At 39.7% G+C, this 20,731-nt stretch overlaps 1 long non-coding RNA gene across 1 annotated transcript in view; it reads right to left on the minus strand.

Annotated features, from left to right (window-relative positions):
* LOC148189930 (uncharacterized) overlaps nt 1–20,731 on the minus strand; it is a 28,692-nt gene that overhangs the window by 7,531 nt on the left and 430 nt on the right. The window contains exon 2 of the long non-coding RNA XR_015776216.1: nt 41–20,696. This is a non-coding gene — a long non-coding RNA (uncharacterized LOC148189930). The remainder of the gene's footprint in view (nt 1–40; nt 20,697–20,731) is intronic.

Below are 20,731 nucleotides of genomic sequence, written 5' to 3' on the forward strand. Positions count from 1 at the left end.
TTATGATAAGGATCACAAAGAGTAAAGCGGTCGATCTAACCATGGGTAGCAGATAACAATCTGGCCCATGAGTCGAGTGGAGCAGCAGGCTTTATGCTGGGGTTGATTACTGACGAGGTGCAGGTGAGGAAGTGCCCGTGAGCTCCAGCACCCAGAAGCCACGCCCAGCCCCTGCAACACAACCACAAAAGAGAACAAACCAGCGCTGCACACACAAAAAACACAGTCCCAAGAATTCCACCCAAAAAAGTAATCCACCAAAAAACTCCAAAAGCCAAAACCACCGCAGTTTAGGAAGAGATGGGCGGTAATTAGTGATGGGACGTCATTGCACCTCGCCAGTTAAGGAGCTGAAAATACCGCGTTTATCAGTTGTGTTCACATCAATGCTGATCGGAGCCGGTGGCAATAAACACCCTTGTCTACTGCAGAGTCATTGACCCAGGTCTGAATGCCGATCACAAACATTTCCATTGCTTTCAAAAGCCAGAAATAGCAGGTGTTACCAGATTTTTTTGTGCAATGGGAATAAGGCTTTAGAGACTCCTCAGCTCTGATTGGTTGTTGCTTCCATCTGATTCTAGTGAATGCCATTTGAAGCAGTAGGAAAAGGAGGAGGGACATGATTTTCACATACTGTCTCTCTCATGTACTTCATTCAAAATATAGTGTTAGTTTTAGCAAATATAACACAGAATTATTTTCATAGAAGTTACTAACTGTAGCTGTATGTACAAAACATTCTCACTCCAAACTCGTCACATGGTGATGCTTGGACAGTGACCTTCCACATCAACCTATGACGTTTTAGGTATTCTCGCCGTGGTTGGACCCATCCAACTCCCCACCTGCCCGCCTTATATGTGCACTCGCACTTCTTTCATTACATGGTTACCCGATCTCACTCCGAACTCGGAACGTCACAGCTTGTCATGGTAAGGATACTTAGAACGTCCCAGGTTGATGTGGTGGGTCACTGCCTGACTGAGTGCAGTTCATAGAGTTTGGCCTACTCTCTATTTAAAAAGGCTAAAGATAAATGACCAAAATGCACACACATTTGATCCATCTTATTCACTACTTCACAAAATACAAAACACATTACACTAGTTTTGAAATCTTCATGAGCCATGTAAAGTTAAATTATTGTAAGTATATATATATATAGTATGATATGATAATATGGTCATGTAGATATTGATGATTGAATTATCCCTTCATGTTTAGTTTGGGAATTATGAATCCCGCAGGCTAAACTGGCTTAGTAACCTGGCAACACCACAGCCTGATAATTGAGAGCTATCAAGAAACACTGCTTTAATCTAGGCCAGTAATTTCTTGCAACAGCCTTCAACAGCAACACCTATGCTTCCTGTGTCATCGCAGAAACGTACTGACAAGCACATGCATTTTATTGATTGTAAGTGATGAACAGACTGCATTTATAAAGTGTTTTTTAATCTTAACAACCACTCAACGTGCATCATTCACCCTGTCACATTCATACACCAGTGGCAGAGGCTACCATACTGTTGATTAACTGCTCATCAAGAGCGATAACCAAGGAAACTTACACTTCACATGTTAATTCAATAGAAAAGGTGTTATATATGTATATTGTTGTTATAATTATACAATTACAATTTACACATATTGGATTTTAAACAAGTACATACTGAGAGCATAGTCAGCATACAGCGTATAGAGAGAAAACACATTTGTATGCAGGAATGGATGTCTTAAGGAGAACTGTGACGACAGAAACTCAGAGGGAAACATTCATCTTGTCTGAAGTCATTGTTTTTTATTCCTCATATAGGCCAACCCGACCCAGCAGGACAAAGTAATGGATAATAGCTTTCTTAAAAATCATCTCCTGCAATACTCCCTCTTTTATTGTTTAATAAATTCTATCAAGTGCCAGCAACCATGCATTGCATTTTCTGTAAAGAGATCAGTTTATTGCCTTTGATGTTAAAGGGATTTACCATATTCATTTACAGGCTAAGGCTCCAAGTGGTTAAAGATGATGAATATGTGTGTATGTGTTAACATGTTTGCTTGTATTTTGTTGTATGTGTATGGTGGGTGTGCCTGCAATAGTTTTTTTTTATTACCGGCCCTGCTTTACAACCTTATGAGGGCATTATTGGTACCTCCTAGTCAAAATGAGATATTTTCCGAGGCTTGCCCTGAGGTCAAACCTGACGGGATCTTCAGAATATTAACAAAGAGAGACCACAATGAGAGGCCATAGGGCTGGAGGAAAGGTGAGGAAAACCAAATGGGAGAAAAAGTGAATGTTTGAAAAAGAAATTCAAAGAGGAAAAAGTTAGAGAAAAAAAAACACTGACACTGACAAAATAGGAGGTCCATTATTATCATAGCTCAGAGGTGGTGGGAAAGGTTGGCTGTGGCATCAAATTGAACTGAGTCAAATTTAAGTCTGTCAAAGGCATAGCTTGTACTTTAGGAAGAGGGGTTGTATGAGGTACTTATCTCTATTTATTGTACATATAGTTAATGTTGACACAGACCCAACATGGAAGCTAGGTAAAATAATGCTGTGGGTTGGTGCAGCAGCACAGAGATTTTAGCCACCTAAAATAAGTTTGAACAAAAAAAACAAACAAACAGTTTCTGTGTATACTGCCGATGATTTTCATTTGCCAAACTTATTTATGGTTTGGGGCTGATATTTGTGGTTTAGATTCAGATTTACAGACTTAGTTTTTTTTTTAAATCTATGATATGTTTTTGATGGTATGGTTAGAGTCCCCATAATTAGTTCCCTCACTGTCAAAAATGTCTGCAATAAATCACTGAACTAATAGCATAACATGCTCTGGGAGGTAAGAAAAATAGTAGTTAAACTTCATAGAAATATGAATCTGTTTATGTTTTCCTTTGCCAGGTTTTTAAAAATGTTGACGTCTGCACTACATTTGGAAGGAAGTATGCCTATGGTCTTTCCTGCATCATGCCAACTTCTTGAAGGTCAGACAACGAGACAATGAGATTTCAATCAGGAGTGACTTTAAGAGCGATCAAATAAATCAATTGACAAAGTGCAAAATAAAGCTTAGGAATCTTAAGAGTCTTTGGCTATTAGACACCATCATGATATCATCATTTTAGGGGGGTTGACACGACGCAGAGACATAGGACTCAGATGCATGTCTCAGCTCAGAGCGAAGTTCCAAAAACAACAAATATTTATTATGACAGTCCAAACTCGGAGTCAGGCAGGCCAGGGTCAAAATACCAGGAAGACAGTCACAGTAGCAAAGGTGCCAGAAGGGCTTAGGCAAAGGCAAGTCAAAAATCAGGCTAGGACAAAAAAAACACTAGGACAATAACTCACAAGGGAAAAGGCTGGAACTCTTGACGTGAAGCACAAGACGAAAAGGCAAAGACTAACACTAAGCACAAGACTTAAATACACAAAGCAACAAAGAGACACAGGTGAAAACAATCAGGGCAGGGCTGCTGTAATCAGCACACAGAGGAGAACAAGAGGGCAGGAAGTCAAGACACCTAAAACGAGATGAGAAGGTAAGCACACACAAAATAAAACAGGAAGACAAAAATGTGCAGTAACAAAAACATGACCTAAACCCACATGAATCTTGACAGGGGTAGTGATACTATGAATAGTACAGGAACATATCACCTGACAGAGTCTACACCCTGGTGGTGGTTAAGAGGTGAGCTAAAAGATCTGAATGGATAGGATGTGGAGCAGAACCTCTGAAAGAAACCCTGAATCTGCTCCCATGGAGCTTTAATGTGCACAGGTGCAAGTCACCCTGTGTACAGATTAATGTCATTGGTTGTATGTTTTTATGTCATATTATTTGTGCTTTATTTGTTTTCATTATTATGCTTAATTAACACTTGCTGAAACACAAATTGCCCTTTTGGGACAAATAATACTGAATTGAATTGAATTGAATTGAATTGAATTGAATTGAATTGAACTGAATTGAATTGAATTGAACTGAGTTGAATCGAATCAAATCGAATCAAATCGAATCAAATTGAATTGAATTGAATTGAATTGAATTGAATTGAACTGAGTTGAATGTGATGTGATGTGATGTGATGTGAAGTGATGTGAACTGGAGGTTAATAAAGGAGGGTATCATTGAATGGTACCTAAATGACAACTGACAGCAGCAGAGAGGAGATTAAAATCTGACAGCAACAATATGATTGATTCAGGGCAATGTATTAAAATCTGATTGGTGTAACTGAATGAGGGAACACCCATTATCAGCTGATTGAGAGAGAGAGAATGAACAGGAGCATAAAATGTACTCCCAAATGCACTTTCACCAGGCCTTATGTGGCAGCAAGGATCTGGTTTAAACAAAGCTACTGACAAGCAAGTGAGTTTACTTTTAATCATTTAATTAAAGCACCAACTTCACAATTTTATCTTTTAATCAAATGTCACTATCAAAGATCATGGAAATGATTTCCTCCTGAGGGACATTTATTTAAACCCCCTGTGGATACCCTTTAACTAAAACACTGAAGGTGTAGCGGAAAGAGTGAGTCATTTAACAAATTTCCTCAACCTTAAAAGGTGCTATAAATGGGCTCAATGAGAACACAAAGACAAGTGTGTCATCTCTTAGATTATTTGAGGTTGGTTGCATCTAGAAGTTTCCTCCAGTTTCTTTTCCTTCTCTGGGAGGTGAAGTAATCCTTCATGAAAAGGCAGTTGCTAGGTGTAACTTTACTTTGTGTAAGGCAGAGCAAATGATGGTGTCATAACAGCAATGTGTGTAAAAACTCTTAATCTCAGTCCCAAATTAACAGTGTTATCCAAGTACACCAGAGAGAATACCTGCTAAACCTGATTATACCAGAAAATCCCATTACTCATTTAAATGCCAGGCAGTGTAGCATGCTTTAGGCTCCCAAAGAGCATTTCAAAGAAATTCACCACAGCTTCAGAAAATCTTTTTGAGGCAACAAATGCACTCAAAACAAAATACACCAATTTAGGAAAACTTAATGAGACTCCATTCCAATAATTAGGCACTTTCTGGAAAATAGGGTTTACCGCGCAGTAAACATGTCACCCCAAGGTAAAAAGTCTTTACATTTTTAGATATTGTGTAGTTGGAGCCATGTTCAAAACATGATTGCGATCTATAGTTGTACCTACTGCAGTATTTGCACTACGTAGTGTTTGCACTATACTACTTATGTTGGCTAGAGAACAGTGAATCATGTGTTGAAATGTTCAAGTTTCAATGGCTCTGCACCAACAACAAATAGGCTATCTGTTCACCAAGTTTAACATTAACATTAATTGTAAAATGAGAAACCGATGTTTGCAATTCCATAACTCTCACACTGATATAGTTTTTTCATCCTGCCTATACACTTAGGCAGCAAAAGAGGATTCCTGAAATTCAGCTATGGATTTTGGTTTTGATGTTCCATCCCAAAATTTCTGTGGTGCCACTGTTTGTTCTGCCAACAGGTCGATGGGGTTGATGCTAACCAGCTTTACTTTATCCAGCAGTTGAGACTACAAGATGCGATAACTTTACTTGGGTCTTCAAGAGCTGTAGCATTTATTCACGGACAAACTAAAACCTATATTATGCATTTACCACTTGACAACTGCACTGTTATCTTCTTTCTGACCGTCAGCACCTGTCTGCTATTAGTGCATAGCATCACTGTCTCTCTCTCTCTTGCACCCTCCCACACACTTACTATGCACACACTACACACTGAGCTCAATGAGGTGGGGGAGAGGAAAGACAACAAGAGTCTCTCTGCATGAACTACAGTGACTGTTCACTTTGCTGTCACATCTCCTGACCGCATGGCCTATTTGCAGAAACAAATAGCTGAAGTAAAGGTGCTGTCACAAAACGTTGTTGTCATTTATCCTTGAGCATTTTTAAGTGGGTGTACAGAACTCCTGAAGCTTTCCAAGAAGGTATACAGTTGTGTGTGTAACTTCCTAAGATCTATATTTTTTGCATTTATCTTGCACTGACTTCATCAATGCATGAAAGAAGTAAGTGTACGCTATAAAAGTGGATGGGTCAGTAGCTAGGTGGGCAATCTGGTAACCATCGGCTATCAATCTGACAACGATTAGGCCTCTGAGGGCGAGGGCCAATATTTTTGGCAAGACTTCTTCCTACATGTGCTGGTCATTTCAGCTTATCTCTATAAATAAAATATCTACATATGGATGCAGATACATTTTAGGAAAAGCGCCTTTAAAGCTGACACATCATCTGACAATAGCCAGTGGACTAAAAATGGAAACCAAAACATTTCTGATACCAAATCTTTTCCTTTTGTCTACAGATTCTGCAGACATATACAGATACCTGCATATAGAGAATAGTAGGTAGGTAGTTGGGTAATGGGTAGTTGTAGGTAGGTATTTGAATAGATAGACACACGGACAGACAGACTGACTGATAGATCAAAGTGTGCTTTTGTTTTTCCATTTTTTTCCACTAACATGAAATGGCAGGTTTTAGGAAACAGGCCCTCTGCTGCCTGTGGGTAATTGTGAAATTGTCCAATATTGCGTGAACTGAGTTATTAGGCATTGAGAATACACTGTAAGAAATTGCATTAAATATATCATCGAAACATTACCTATCCAGGTACGACCTGACATTTCCTCAACACAGAATCACTTGTAAGATATGAGGTCCTTGTTAATAAATACAGCACAGCACTCATGTCCACCATGTCTACATTAATTGAAGTTTTTGTGAGGACATCCAATTAATTGGCTATGTTTAGCAATGCAACAAGCCCTTTCTCAGCCATCCTTGTCCAGGAATACGGCTGCCAACAGGTGTTAAATCACCAGCAGGGGCCATTTTCTTCACTTCGTCTTCCCTCTCGAGGCCCCTTCACCCTTTACCTTCCCGCTTTCCTCTCATCTGACATTCACCTCCTTGCTCGATCCTCCATTACCATTCTGTTCGCTGAACTGATATTTGAACTAATGAGAAGGATATAAAGTCAGACGATGAGACAGTATTCGCTCTGTAATGAGTCTGCATGTATATGCTTTGTGTGTGTGAAATGTGTGTGGGTTTGGACGTTTCTGAGTGTATGTATGTATCTTTATGTATTTGTGGGCCGGTGTCAAGATTATCATATCAAAAGTTTTTATTTATTTATTTAATATTTAATATATATCCTTTAGTTTGAGCTGGATGTTCTTGGCCTTTGTATATAACTGTGTATGCTTGTGTGTGGGTGGACAGTTCTTAAAGCAGCGTAAACTGAGATTGTATCCCTCAGGTTTCTTGTTGTTTCTCTTGTTTTTATGTGTAATTTTAATGTCATGGCTAGCATTCATGGCATCTGTCTTTCAAACAAACACAGACAGACAGCAGCCTGGCCATTCCTGTCTATTAATGATGCTCTCTAATCATGCATGCACTGTGTGCTGTTAATGCTCACTCAATGAGGAGTTACAATGAATCACACAAACACAAATCACCACAAGATTAAAACAAAATGTCAGATTTTCTCCACTGCAGTCTACTTTTATTTTTTTTACACTTTTTTTTTTCCTGGAATGTTAGTCATTTATTTTGAGTGACAGCTACCATGGTGAGATTGTTTGTCACTATAGAAAGCAGATAACAAGGTGGGCTGCATATGTAATCAGCTTTTAAGTAGCACAAATGGCACAAACACACTCATTCATGCTGAACACACTCATAAAACACAGTATACAAGCATCTTTCGATAAGTCTTGGGCTGGAATCCAAGCACACAGATTATACTCCAAATAGATAGTACTGCTGGGGCCGTATTCACAAAGTTTCCTATCACAAAGAATGACTCGTAGTGATGGAATTTTAAGAAAATGCTTTGAATTGTGACATTTTCTGGAAGTGCTGGAAATGCTCTTTTATGAAACACTGGAATTAAGTGCTTCCCAGTGCCCTGCCACTGTTTTTTTTTTTTGCTGAGGAAAACTGTTGGGTGGACACAGGCCCTCTTGTCTCCAGGCCCATGCAATAACGATATAAGGCCGGAAATAAAATGATCACAACACTAAAACATTTTGTAAGTGGAGAAAGGTTACAGTACAGTACAGTGTTGCAGCAGTGTGATGACACAAAAAGCGCTTTCACAAACTCGTACTGTGCTGCAGTTTATTTCATTTCCATAGCTTGCAGGCACACAAACAATCAAACACACCTGTTCAAAGAATGCATCACATGTAGCAATGGAGTAAGTCACACTTCTTTACTAAGATAAAAGTTTCTGTCCCTTCTTTGCTCAGAGTTGCTCTGAGACCTGTCCTAATTCGCCAATAAGCTAGGACTCCTTGCGAGGCTAAGTTGGGAGCCCTCTGAGAGTATTCTCAATGTTCGTGAATATGGCCCCTAGTCCACTAAAGGGTAACTATTACATTTTAGGGTAAAGACTAAAGGCTGGGTTGGGTTATAATTAGGGTAAGCATTAGGCAAGGAAAGAAACAGAGGTTGGGTTTAGGCAATGAAATTTACTATGGTTAGGTTTATTAAAAGAATCATGGTTGGGTGTCTTTAGGTTTACACTGTGTCCTGACCAGAAGAGAGCCAGCCTCTGCAGCTAAATCTGTTTGATTCCATCATTTCCTATTGGACTGTCTTAACTGCCCGCAAGTGACACAGGCAGTGCTCTGTTTTGAGCATCTCTTTTGTTGTATGCCCCATTTCTATTTCAATAAATAAACTTCTATTGACAATAAATAAATAAGTAAGATATTGAATACAACAAGCCTCATCAATTAATTTAGTTAAGTTCACTGACAAAGCTATTATTTATGTCACAGCATCTCTGCATAAATGTTAATCAGTAAAGAAAAAGTATGAACACTGAAATTTCTCAGACAGAATCACAAAATTAAGGGTCAAAAAGCATAAGAAAGACTCAGTTAAGGAGTTGAGTTTAAGCAAAGACGATTCTTTTGTAACATGAATACCTGCAGAAGTTTTTCATTTTTGAAACTGACAACTTGCACTGTTAGTTTGCGTTTTCCATCCCTACTGTGTATGGGACACTTATAATTTAAAGAATGTACAGAGGATACAGAAAGTAACCAGCTTTACTTTTCAGCTCTTCACCAAACAACATCCCAAACCTGCCAAGAAACAGCAGTCAACTTCCTCAGCAAATCAAACTTTCCTCTTGCAGAGATCTGAAGAGCTGTTGTCAATCGAGGGCTTCCACCCGATAGCACCGCAACATTGTCTCCATGGCGACAAGTATAGACGAAGTATAGATGAAGTGCACTAGATCATTGCAACAGCATGTGAGAGTAAATGTGTCTGTATCTTCTTTAAGTGATGTGAGAGACGCGGGGAAAAGTTAGATGATAAACAAGGCAGTTACACAAGCTGCCCGACCAAAACACCATTTGCATTTTCCTCTCATGTTTGCTAAATATAACTTTTACAGCTTTTAATTATGTTGTGTTTAAACAAGATTTCTCTACATGTTTTTTTTTCTTTATCTTTTTAACAGCTAATTTTTCTTTGCAGCCTCAGACTTGCAGAGGGTTAGTCAAAAATTTCTCTCTGGCGTTATGCTTCTCGCTAAGGCTTCTAATTGCACTTTGTAACGCACATGCATACAGATAGAAGCACACACACACACACACACACCTACACATTCAGTATGCTCACACACACGCTGCACCATGCAGACTGTAATTACATGCTGTTACAGTGACGGCCTTAGGACCTGTCAGGCTGCCGTTTGGTGCAATACCTCAAGTATTGCTCAGAAATACAAGTCACACAATAACACAATCACACCGCTAAACAGCTGAGGAAGAAAAGTTTGGATTCCAACTGTTGGCTCTTGAAAGACCTGATTCATTTCCAGTGAAGTATACTTGTCACATAGCAACATGTAATACACAGTAATTGTCACTCCTTACTCCTCTTCCTAACTCACTCACTGATCCATTGGCACTACACTATCACCATGTCTCAATCTTTCTCCACTTCCCCTTTGCCTCCCTCAAAAATCGCAGAAGATGACAACAATCACAACTCATCAAATCACCATCAGCTCCTAATTAACTGCATAATTGTGGCTAATTGATAAATTGATTAAAGTGTCTGGGAAGAGACCAAACAGACCCCACCCTTTGTCTCTCAGGGGGGCTGACAGCAGTGAAGCCACCCACCCTGCCCCCCCGCACACAAACAAACGCCTCTCCCCATGACTTCAAAGGGAAGAAATTAGATAAGTCAGTGGCTGTCCTGTGAGGGAGCAACGAGCTAATTTTCTCACAAACAAACTGTCAAAACACACATTTCATACGACGACCGGAGGGTTCCGAGATCATCATCAACGTTACGACTTTAAAGAGAAGTGCTTTTTTAGCCGCACAGTGGCTGGGTGCTGAGAAAAGAGCCCTTCAAAGGGTAGCCTTCAAAGGGGGTTTTAATTATTACATGGAGACTCTTAGTCTCTGTTGTCATCTCTCTTTCCCTCGCTCCTTCTCTCTATATATGCTTTGCCGTCTCTCCCTAAGCAACAACCTGCCAGATATAGATGAAATCAGGTGAAAAAGCAATAAACCTCAAAATTAGTTTTCAATTATATCAGCACTCTGTATCTCTTGTCACCCGCCACCACCTCCTTGTTCCACACTTGCCAGATTCACTAACAAGACGGAAAAAGTATAGTGGCACTTAAATATATCAAGTTGCTCACACAAGTCTCGGTCTCCATTGTTCAATCACCCTTCGTAAAAACTAGCCACATGCAACGGCTGCAATTCAGCTGATTCTGATGGGTGATGGCTGTATTTAAACTCAGTAAAAAATCAAATGCAACACTTTTGTTTTTTCCCCATTTTTTGACTTTCCATGCACTCAATAGATATATTTGTCTACGATTTTGGTAACACATTTTTAAAATGCCTGTTAGTGAGGACTCATTTTTTTCAACATAATCCATCCACCTGACAGGAGTGGCATATCAACATGCTAATTAAACAGCATTATTAGTACACAGGTGTGCCTTGGGATGATCACAATAAAAGGTTGCTCTAAAATATGCAGTTTGATCACACAACACAAAGCCACGGACATCCTAGGTTTTGAGGGAGCGTGCCACTGGCATGTTGACTGCAGAAATGTCCACCATAGTTGTTGCTTGTGAACCAAGACATCTCCAATGTTGTTTCCCTGAATTTGGCAGTGTATCCAACCAGCCTCACAACAGCACAATTCAGTTATGTTGACAAACTGCTGTCAGGTCAAAACCCTAGTGATGGCGATAAGCATACAGATAAACTTCCTTTAGAAGGTTTCTGACAGTTTGTACAGAAATTCTTCAGTTTTGCAAACCAGTTGTTGCATCATCTGTTCAGGTGGCTGGTCTCTTGCAGGAAAAGTTGGTGTGGCTACATGTGGTCTACAGTTATGAGGCTGGTTGGATGTAATGCCAAAGTAATGGAAACGCCATTGGAGACAGCTTATGGTTGTGAAATAAACGTTCAGGTCATGGGCAACAGCTCTGGTATACTTTCTCACTCCCTCAAGCTTGGGACATCTAAAGCAATGTGATGTGTGATAAAACTGCACATACTTATTGGAGTTGCTCGTAATTGTGACCATCCCAAAGCACATCCGTGTAGTAATGAGCCGCACCTGTCTACTGAAGTACTGTATATTTATTTATTCAATTAAAAATGAACATGTAAAACATAAATGTATGTAAGATCAGTTTTTCGCTGCATGGGAAAACAACTCAGAACAAGGGCTTCCTGAAAGGCAGTAGATCTTGTGATATACTTGTAAAAGTGATTAATGATCGGGACATGAAATTTGCATTTAATAGGACAAAACATACAAATGGACTTTTATGATTTTTTTAAAGGCTCTGTTTGCAACATTGAGAGCATCAATAAAGCAGCAAACAGCTAGGATATTGTGGCGTAATGGCATCCTGAGCAGAGAATGATGTCACACTACCTTTAGCTTTTCTGTGGTTTATTTTGGTAAGCTTGTCTTACAGCATGTGCATCACACTAGCTGGCTCATCATTCCATCATTCATTCATCATTGCCACTTTGCACTGTATTCATGTGACGGTTATTGCTGATATTGCCCTCCCTAGTTAAAACTGTAGACTTAGCCACCTCCATGTTGGCAGCCGTGTAGAGATTTATCATATTCCCTGAATTTTGCCTACAGCCCCTTTCATCAATTTCAGAGTTATCACAAACAATTTTCTACATTGCCAATAATAGCAGCCATACTGGTACATTAACAATGTGATTTAGTATATAAAGTGATTAATTAATTGATAGAACATAGCTGTTCCTTTAGAATAAAGACCTCTGCTTGCGGTGCTGATTTCACAGCAGATTTAACACTGATCGCTATGAAATATTTAACACATTGTCAGGATCTCCTAGACTCTTCTGTAACTATTTATAACCAACACCAAACAATGTCTCCATTCTGCCTCTCCAGTGTCTTCCTCGAGTCTTCTCCCTGTCTATTCCACTTTTAGAAAGCATCTCTGAACTCTCAGAGACCCTACCCTCCCTCCTTCCCAGCTCCTTCCTCTGGTTTCCCTGGAGACGCTTCCTTAACAACCCCCTGAGGCCCTGGTAACCAAGACAGCTGCGTTTGCAGAGACAGTGCTGGGACAGTTGCCGTGCACCTACAGCGAGATGCTGAGCAAAAATAGTCACCGTGCCAAAAAAGTCAAATCTGGTTGAGGCCTTACACCCACCCACACACTCACACACACAAATGAAGTAACACTCATGATGTGTGCCTGGTGACCAGTGCTTAAAAAAGAAAGTTGTCTCATAGGTTACCGTAGTTACAGGAACTCCTGGGTAAACCATGGGGCTTCATTTGCATATTTGTGATTTGCACATCACCTTTGTCATTTGTTTTTGATGCTGATGAGTAGGGAACTGTGCATGACTTGCTTCTGCTGCTTGACTGACACACACACACACACACACACACACACACACACACACACACACACACACACACACACACACACACACACACACACACACACACACACACACACACACACACACACACACACACACACACACTTTCTTAGAAGGACTTTGCAGTGACTTATGTGCTGGGATATAAGCCCAACCACAACCCTACCCTAACCCTCCACCTTAACCACCGTAAGTGTATGCTAATTGTGTGACTGTAATTTAAGGAGGTAACATAATCTGTGCGGCACTAATACGAATGATATCATATTTCCTGTTGTGCATGCATTTTTGAAGGATATTATGCAAACTGTTCTATGAGAATAAATTCATTATATATACACTTCAATTGTATTGTTTATTTGTATAAATCATGATATATTACAAGGTACACTGAAGTATCCAAGGTGTTGGATTATGTACCCTCCAACAATACAACAATGAAGAAAGGAAATATGCTTTTATCAGTTATTATCATAGTTATTAGATTCAATCAGTCAAGAGATTAATAAATTTGGCAGTGTATTAAAATATAACAGTTGTCGAAAAACATCAAGTGAGTATGTTGTATTTTTTGAAGTTATGGTGGGTTGTTTTTTATTTATTTTTTTTACATTATTAATTTTTTTCATCCTATATGTGTTTGATGTGTCCTGTGTATTTTGTTTGTTCTTTTTTTTAAGATATGTTTTTGGGGCATTTTCCCTTTATTTATAGGACAGTGTGAGTGAAACAGGAAAGGTGGGAGAGAGAAGGGGTAATGACACGCAGCACAGGGTCACGGGCCGTACTCAAACCCGGGCCGACGCAGAAGCCGCAGGCACATGGGGCGCACACTCGACCCCGTGAGCTAGAGGTCACCCCTTGTTTGTTCTTCTTATTCAAAGTGTATACATGCTGTATGATGGGTCAATATATATTTAGAAAATAAAAATAAAACTTTACAAAAAGGTACGTATGAACTTAACCTATGTTTCAGGAACAAAAATAAACCACTGGTGTTCTTATCTTGCTATATTGTACATTTCAGAATATAAAGGTCCCTGTTGCCTGATGACAGTGGAAATGGGTTAAAAGAACTTTCGAGAAGTACAAAGTTTTATTAAGTTTCAATGTAATATACAGATGTTGTGCAAAAAAGATAATGAAAGTTTCACAAAATTGATAACACTACATCTCCTCTTCCCTCGATTTACATCCACAACCACATGCACATTTGCAGATTCTTTCTAAAGATTTTTTCTTTGCTGTTTGTGATTATGTATTTTTCATCAGAAAAATAGATCTGAGCTGAAATCTCTCTTTAAAATGAGTTCCCCTGCAAATAGAAGTGGTAATATCATATGTGGTGGATGGTACTTCTGAAACTTGCACTTCACAAGCTGTCACCCCACAGCATTATCCATATAATCAGTAAACTCATCATTTGATTTATGCTTTTTCGTCATTTCCCTTAACAGAGCCCTCTCTCAGGTTTTGCTGCTGTGATTGCTGTAAATCTAAGTGATTATGTTTCGGGGCAAACCCTGACTTATCCAAAGGCATTATCTGTTTGCAATCGTGATGGTGGCGTCAGCGGCGGGGGTATGTTGGAGGGTGGAATCAAGAAAATACTTTGTCGAATCATCCTTTCCGCAATAAGGCACCTGAAGTACCTTTCCTCATCAGTGGTGTGATTATTGTAAGACGTTGTAGAGGGTGTTTGCATGCTCTTGAAGATGTTTCAGAGACTGGAAGTGAAAATAAATGAGTTCTCACACACACTGGGGATTGATGTTGTACAGGACATATGTTGCTGTTTTGTATTAGTTAATGCAACGCCTCACATGCATTTAAACAAAGTTGTTGGGTTTTAAGGCTCCTGAGGGCCCTGCATCACATTTATTCCATTTTAAGAGCACCCTAAGGGGCTCTTCATCATGTTTTCTTCCACAATGCGTCATCATAGATGACATCCACATATGTTTAGAAAGTAACTGCTCAACAGAGGCACCCAGGGATTACTGCATGATGTTTTCTCCACAGGAAGGGGTACCCTTGAGGGCACTTCATCATGTTTTCATTCACACTGAGCCCCTGTAGACGACATCTACATATGTTGAGAAAGGGACTGCTGAGCAGAGCAACCTATTTTCATGGAACTGGTTTTATGATATCGGACAAAAATGCACGCACAGCAGTTTATTATACAAATTAGTGCCACATAAATGACGTTTTGTCCTTAATGTGCTGTTACATAATTAATGTACAGTTATGGAGGTTAGGTTTAGGCAATAAAAGTTATTATGGTTAGGTTTAGGAAAAGAAACATGGTTGGGTGTCTTCAGGTGTAAGCAAGTACAATCACTGTGGTTAGTTTTAAGAAAAGGACTATGACAAGGATGTACCCTAAAATGACTAATTGAATGCGCTGTTCCAAACATACAGCTCCAGGAAAAGTCCCCAGGGATTTTCCAGATTTTTGTGACATATCCATCACCCCAACCTGCCTCTTTGGGACTGCTTCCTTGTTTACTCCCATCTGCACATTGGTCATGTGATTGCAGCCTTTCAAAATTTACGATATGTACGAATTTGGATGCGTTCCTTTTCATAGGAAAATGTGTGGACAGTTTGTGAGAAAAATCTGAACAGAGGCACCAAAGGATGAATGAATCATATTTTCTCCACAAGATATGTACTCTAGAGGTCACTGTATCCTGTTTTCTTCATTGGAGAGGCATCCAGGAGGGCATTTTTATCACAGCTTCTTTCTCATTTGGCCACAGTAAATGGGAAGATGGGAACCACAGATGTTGTGAAAGAAACTGCACAACATAGGCAAAAAGGGATCACTGCATCATGTTTTCTCCACTAGAAGGGTTAGGGTTAGGGGTTAGTGTTAGAGACCAGTTCAGCAAGTTTTCTCCACTGAAAGGGTACGCTCAATGGCACTTTATCACATTTTCTTCCACACTGGGCCACAACAGATGGCACCCACACATAATGGGAGAGGAACTGTTGAACAGAGGCACCCAGTGATCACTGCATTGTGTTTTCTCCACTGAAAGAGCACGCTAGAAGGCATTTTAGCATGTTTCCTCCACTGGAGGAGAACCCTAGAGGGCATTTTATCACATTTTCTCTACTGGAGGAGCACCCTAGAAGTCACTTCATCACATTCTCTTCACTAGAGAGGCGCCCTAGTGGGAAAAACAACAGTTGATGGCAACCACATATCTGAGAAAGGAACTGCTGAACAGAGGCATCAAGGGATTACTGCATTACATTTTCTCCACTGCAAGGGAGCCCTAGAAGGGGTTTAATCATGTTTTCTCCACTGGGTGGGCACCCTAGAGGGCACTTTAACACATTTTCTCCCACACTGGGTCATCATACACAGCATCCACATATGTTGAAAAAGGAACTGCTGAACAGAGGCAGCCAGGGATCATCAGAGAACGAGAAAAAAGATAAAGAGTAAGTAATCTTCATTTTAACAAGATAGGAAACAGTTGTTCAAGAAAGATGAGACAGAGAGTTGTAACCATGTTGTCTTACTCTCTTATCTAATGTGACTACAACTCTAAAATCACATGCACACGCCAACTTACACAACCAAGTCAAAACAACATGCATGTACTCAAGGACACGTGCACACACTTTGATCAGTGTACACATATACAAACACATTGAAGCCCAAATGTGCACACGCACATGCAGACACTGATGCAACAAAACAGCAACAACTGAAGCAGCACTCTGATGATAATTACTGTAGCTGTGGTGTGGATGCCTGGAGAAAGTGTTTGTGGACTGCAGATGAGAGGAGAGTTTGGTCCACAGTGAGGTGCCCTGAACAGACAGACAGCCGAAGAGTTTCTATAAGGTTTGTGGTGGCGCAGCAGGATGCTGACACATATGCGGGGTAAGACAGGAACATCTGACATTGGAGTCGAATCAGACCAGACGGCAGGTTGCAGCACCACTGCTGAGAAAGAACGCACCAGTAGCTATGATTTATCCAAGATTAACTGTAATATATCAAGTTAAAGAAGGTGGATGAAAATTGAAAAGTTCAATAAAACTGCAAGAGACATTTTAAAAGTCACTCAAAGCTTTTTTGTTTTTCCTGAAGTTACACAAGAATTGGCCCAATGATACGAACAACCTAATTGCACAGCAACTCCTGAATGGCAGTGCTTTGAGAAAGTGAAAGGCTACTGAACTTGTAAAGGTCGCAAAGTGGTGGTCAGAGCACACACCTTTATGTATAGCATGTTACAGTGAGGATATAAGAGAGTGAGGAATAAGTGTTGTGGCAGTGCAAAACAACCTCAGCTGGAGTGCCTATTCAAAGGTTACAACTAAGCTGAAAGCACAGGTGTACAGAAAAAGAAAAGCGAATAGAACATTCAAAAGAACAGTAAAAGATATAGAATTGTCAATAATCTGCAGCCAACTTTAGATCTATGAACGGATAGCAAGAAGAGTGTCTCGCCCGTCTATAAATCAGACTGTAAACAAGCAGCTCTTCAACAGTTTATCAGAAATGAGAGAGCTGCACATGAAAAAGTAGTCTGAAAAATATATATCCACCATGACTACCACAAATGTCAGTCCTGCTGTCACCATCCAAATACCAATTGCATGTCTTTGATTTTCTTTATTTAAATGGAAGCGTGGCAATAAACATTAGCGAGTACAAAGGAGCAATAACAACTTGGCATACAGTACTAATGTATTGTCGAAAGGTTCCCTTCTGAAAATGCGTTCTTTTGTTGTTCTGAAAGCCTTTTTTGTTTTTATTTTGCCCTGTTGATTTAATTTACACATACCGAGGGACAGGTAATGCTTCTAAATTGTACAGCAACAGATTTTTATCATATCTATGAATGTGCTTTTGTCTCAGCATGCAAGGGACTGAAAGCAAACTGAATAGGTTGCTACACTTAATTTAATAAATGGTGACAATAGTGTGCTCCTTTATAGAATGTGGTTTTAAACAGCCCTAATGCTTTGTTTGATACCTCATGACTTTTCTTAATTTTCTGACAAATGTAGCCTCGATAAAGACAATTTTAACTGATGACATGCTTTATAGGTCCACTGCAGAAAACGAAAAATTACTTCCGTTTGGGATTTCAGACCTTGGCTGTAAGACATAGTTAAATACTATAGATTTTCATATGTTCTACATGTGAGATTGGGTTTAGTAATAGGCTGCATTCAAGAAGTGAATAAGGCCACCATTTTGAAGCCTCAAGTTTGGCATTTTAACCACTGCCATCTTGATTTTTTTGGAGCTATATATATGAAATATATATATATCCAAAAAGAGGGTGGCGTTATGGAGGAGCGAGGGGTGGATCTGACTGAGAATCCAAGGATACCGATGGTAACGGCCTGCCAATCGCTAGGTAGCCACGCACTAAAGGACACCCTAATTTATCGTCTATTTTACTCTAAATGAGACCATGATTCACAAAATGAATGTCATGCAGTATGAGAAAAGACTTGAGACTATCAACCAATTAGGGAAATCTTTGCTGAGGTCATAAATCAAGTGAACATTAGAATCATCTTCTTACAGCTCCATACAATAACACTTTTTTTTCCCTTTTTTGCATTCAGTGGAGTGGTCCCCTATTGGTCATTAGAAAAGATGCAGGTTTAAGGAACTTCCACCTTTTTTACACAGAAATTGCACTGTAGGGCTGCTATGAACTCCTTATTTTATGCTGCCTTTGCATTTATTCTGGAGCCAAACTAGTAAAAATCACTAGGGCTAAAATAATGTATTAATATTTTTAATTGTGTTAATTGCTGGCGGACATTCCCTTCTTTAAGGGACTGTACCGTGCTTAGTATTAAAGCTAGAGTGATGATTCAATATCATGCTATCTTCTCGGTTAGGGGGCTGAATAATGCTTCAGATTTTGGTGAGCCCAAAATTCCACCCATAACTTTTTTCCTGCCCTCCGGCAACTCAAGAGGGACACACAAAATGCAATCTATGTTACACTACAATCTACGGTAATAACAATAACTACCGACCATTTACACCGACAGTTTAGGACAGCTGTAAAGCGGAGTGATACACGCATAGTTAAAAGTCGCAGTGATGTTGTACTGTATATCAGCTATAGAAATTTTGCGATTAATCATGAAAAAAAAAACAAAAACAAAAAAAAACGCCTCACGGGGTAAATTTTTAGACAGGACAAAACAACGGCGTCATCATTCTGCTCCAGTGTGTGATTTCAAACAGCAAGTCGGCACTGCAGAAGTAAAAGAGTTGGTTAACACAACCGTGTCTGCCTCTAATGTGACATACGACACAGCGTCAGCAGCATTTTCTAAACAATAAGAATGAAATGACATGGCAATAATAATCATTTGCGGTCTCTGTTATGAGGCAGCTGATCTTGTCCTCTGCTTAAAGGGTAAGGAGCTCAAGAACCTCAATGTTTCCCCAATTTGTGGACATATTCAGCGGCTGCTGAATTTCTTCTTTGAGTAGACCACTACCTGCTGCTAGCTGCTATTTAAATCTCATGCAGTAGGTTGCACGCATGAAATATCTTCAAAATGTCACAACCGTCCTGCCCATGGTCCCATCCTGTCGACTGTCCCTTTTAAACAGATGCCAAACTGCCGCTGTCACTACTTCCTTTGCTGGCTTAAAGGCCAATCCGCTCCGTTTCCCCATTCCACAATCGTACCTTTTATACAGAACAACGATGCAGCATAATGGCTTGATATTGCTGTGTTGAACAGGTAGCATTGAGGGGCTACTGGCTTCACTTTATGGACTTGGAGAAAACTGACTGGGTTTGACATTAAGTTTTAGTATAGCACCAAGTTTCCCAAATCCTAAATAAACCTATGTGGATTGGTGGTTTTCATCGGTCAAAGGGAGTTTGATCTTTCTGTGATCTGAGTCAGCACACACAAAAGAAGCACCACCCTCTTCAAATGTGCAAGTTTAGGTTGTCGCAAAGAGAAGGGCTATAATGTAAATTAGGGGATTTTTTTTCTTGTATTTTTACACAAACAACAGAGGGGTCTATGGGACCCTGAGCAATGGAAAATGTAATATCAAGGGTAAATCTAACATAAAAGTAAGTATATTTGCTGTGATTGGTGTTCATGCTACTCTCATGTATCAGCTTTCTCAGATTGCATCTGTTTAACCCTGTCATCCCATTTCATCACTTCAATAAGTAAAATATTTCCATTCATGTTACCCATTTGCTCTTTGAGTATCAATATTTTTTTCTTAACTGCAAAATTAAGCCATATCAACGCAACTGTAAATTAATCCACAATTCCAGTCTGCTCTAAGGCTCCAGACTACAAAGGCTAAAATTTGCACATTAGTGATGACAAGCAGTCTAATTCAAACCTTCAATTAACACACAGTAATTTTAAAAGATCTGTGGCTAATTTTAGCATGCGATGTGTGACTTTTTCGAAGCAGTAGAGAGATTATTCTATATGTCATTATGTATTTTGTTCTACAGCTGCCCTCTATCTAACATTCACATTGATTTCGCTCCATTTGCCAATACTTATCCCTTCCTGAAGGTGACATTTGTTCTGCTTATTTCCTCCACACCGTAAAGGCCAACAGATGGGAAATTCTGCTCCCGGTCCTGACGTCCCTCTGTTTTATTCAAATATTGATGTCACAGCTCGGTCCTTATACATTCTGGAAACAAAAAAATGATCTTACTCTGGGTCCAT

The sequence above is a fragment of the Plectropomus leopardus genome, chromosome 3 (genome assembly GCF_026936395.1).
Source record: "Plectropomus leopardus strain MGB_pleo_1.0 chromosome 3, ASM2693639v1, whole genome shotgun sequence".
Taxonomy (NCBI): domain Eukaryota; kingdom Metazoa; phylum Chordata; class Actinopteri; order Perciformes; family Serranidae; genus Plectropomus; species Plectropomus leopardus.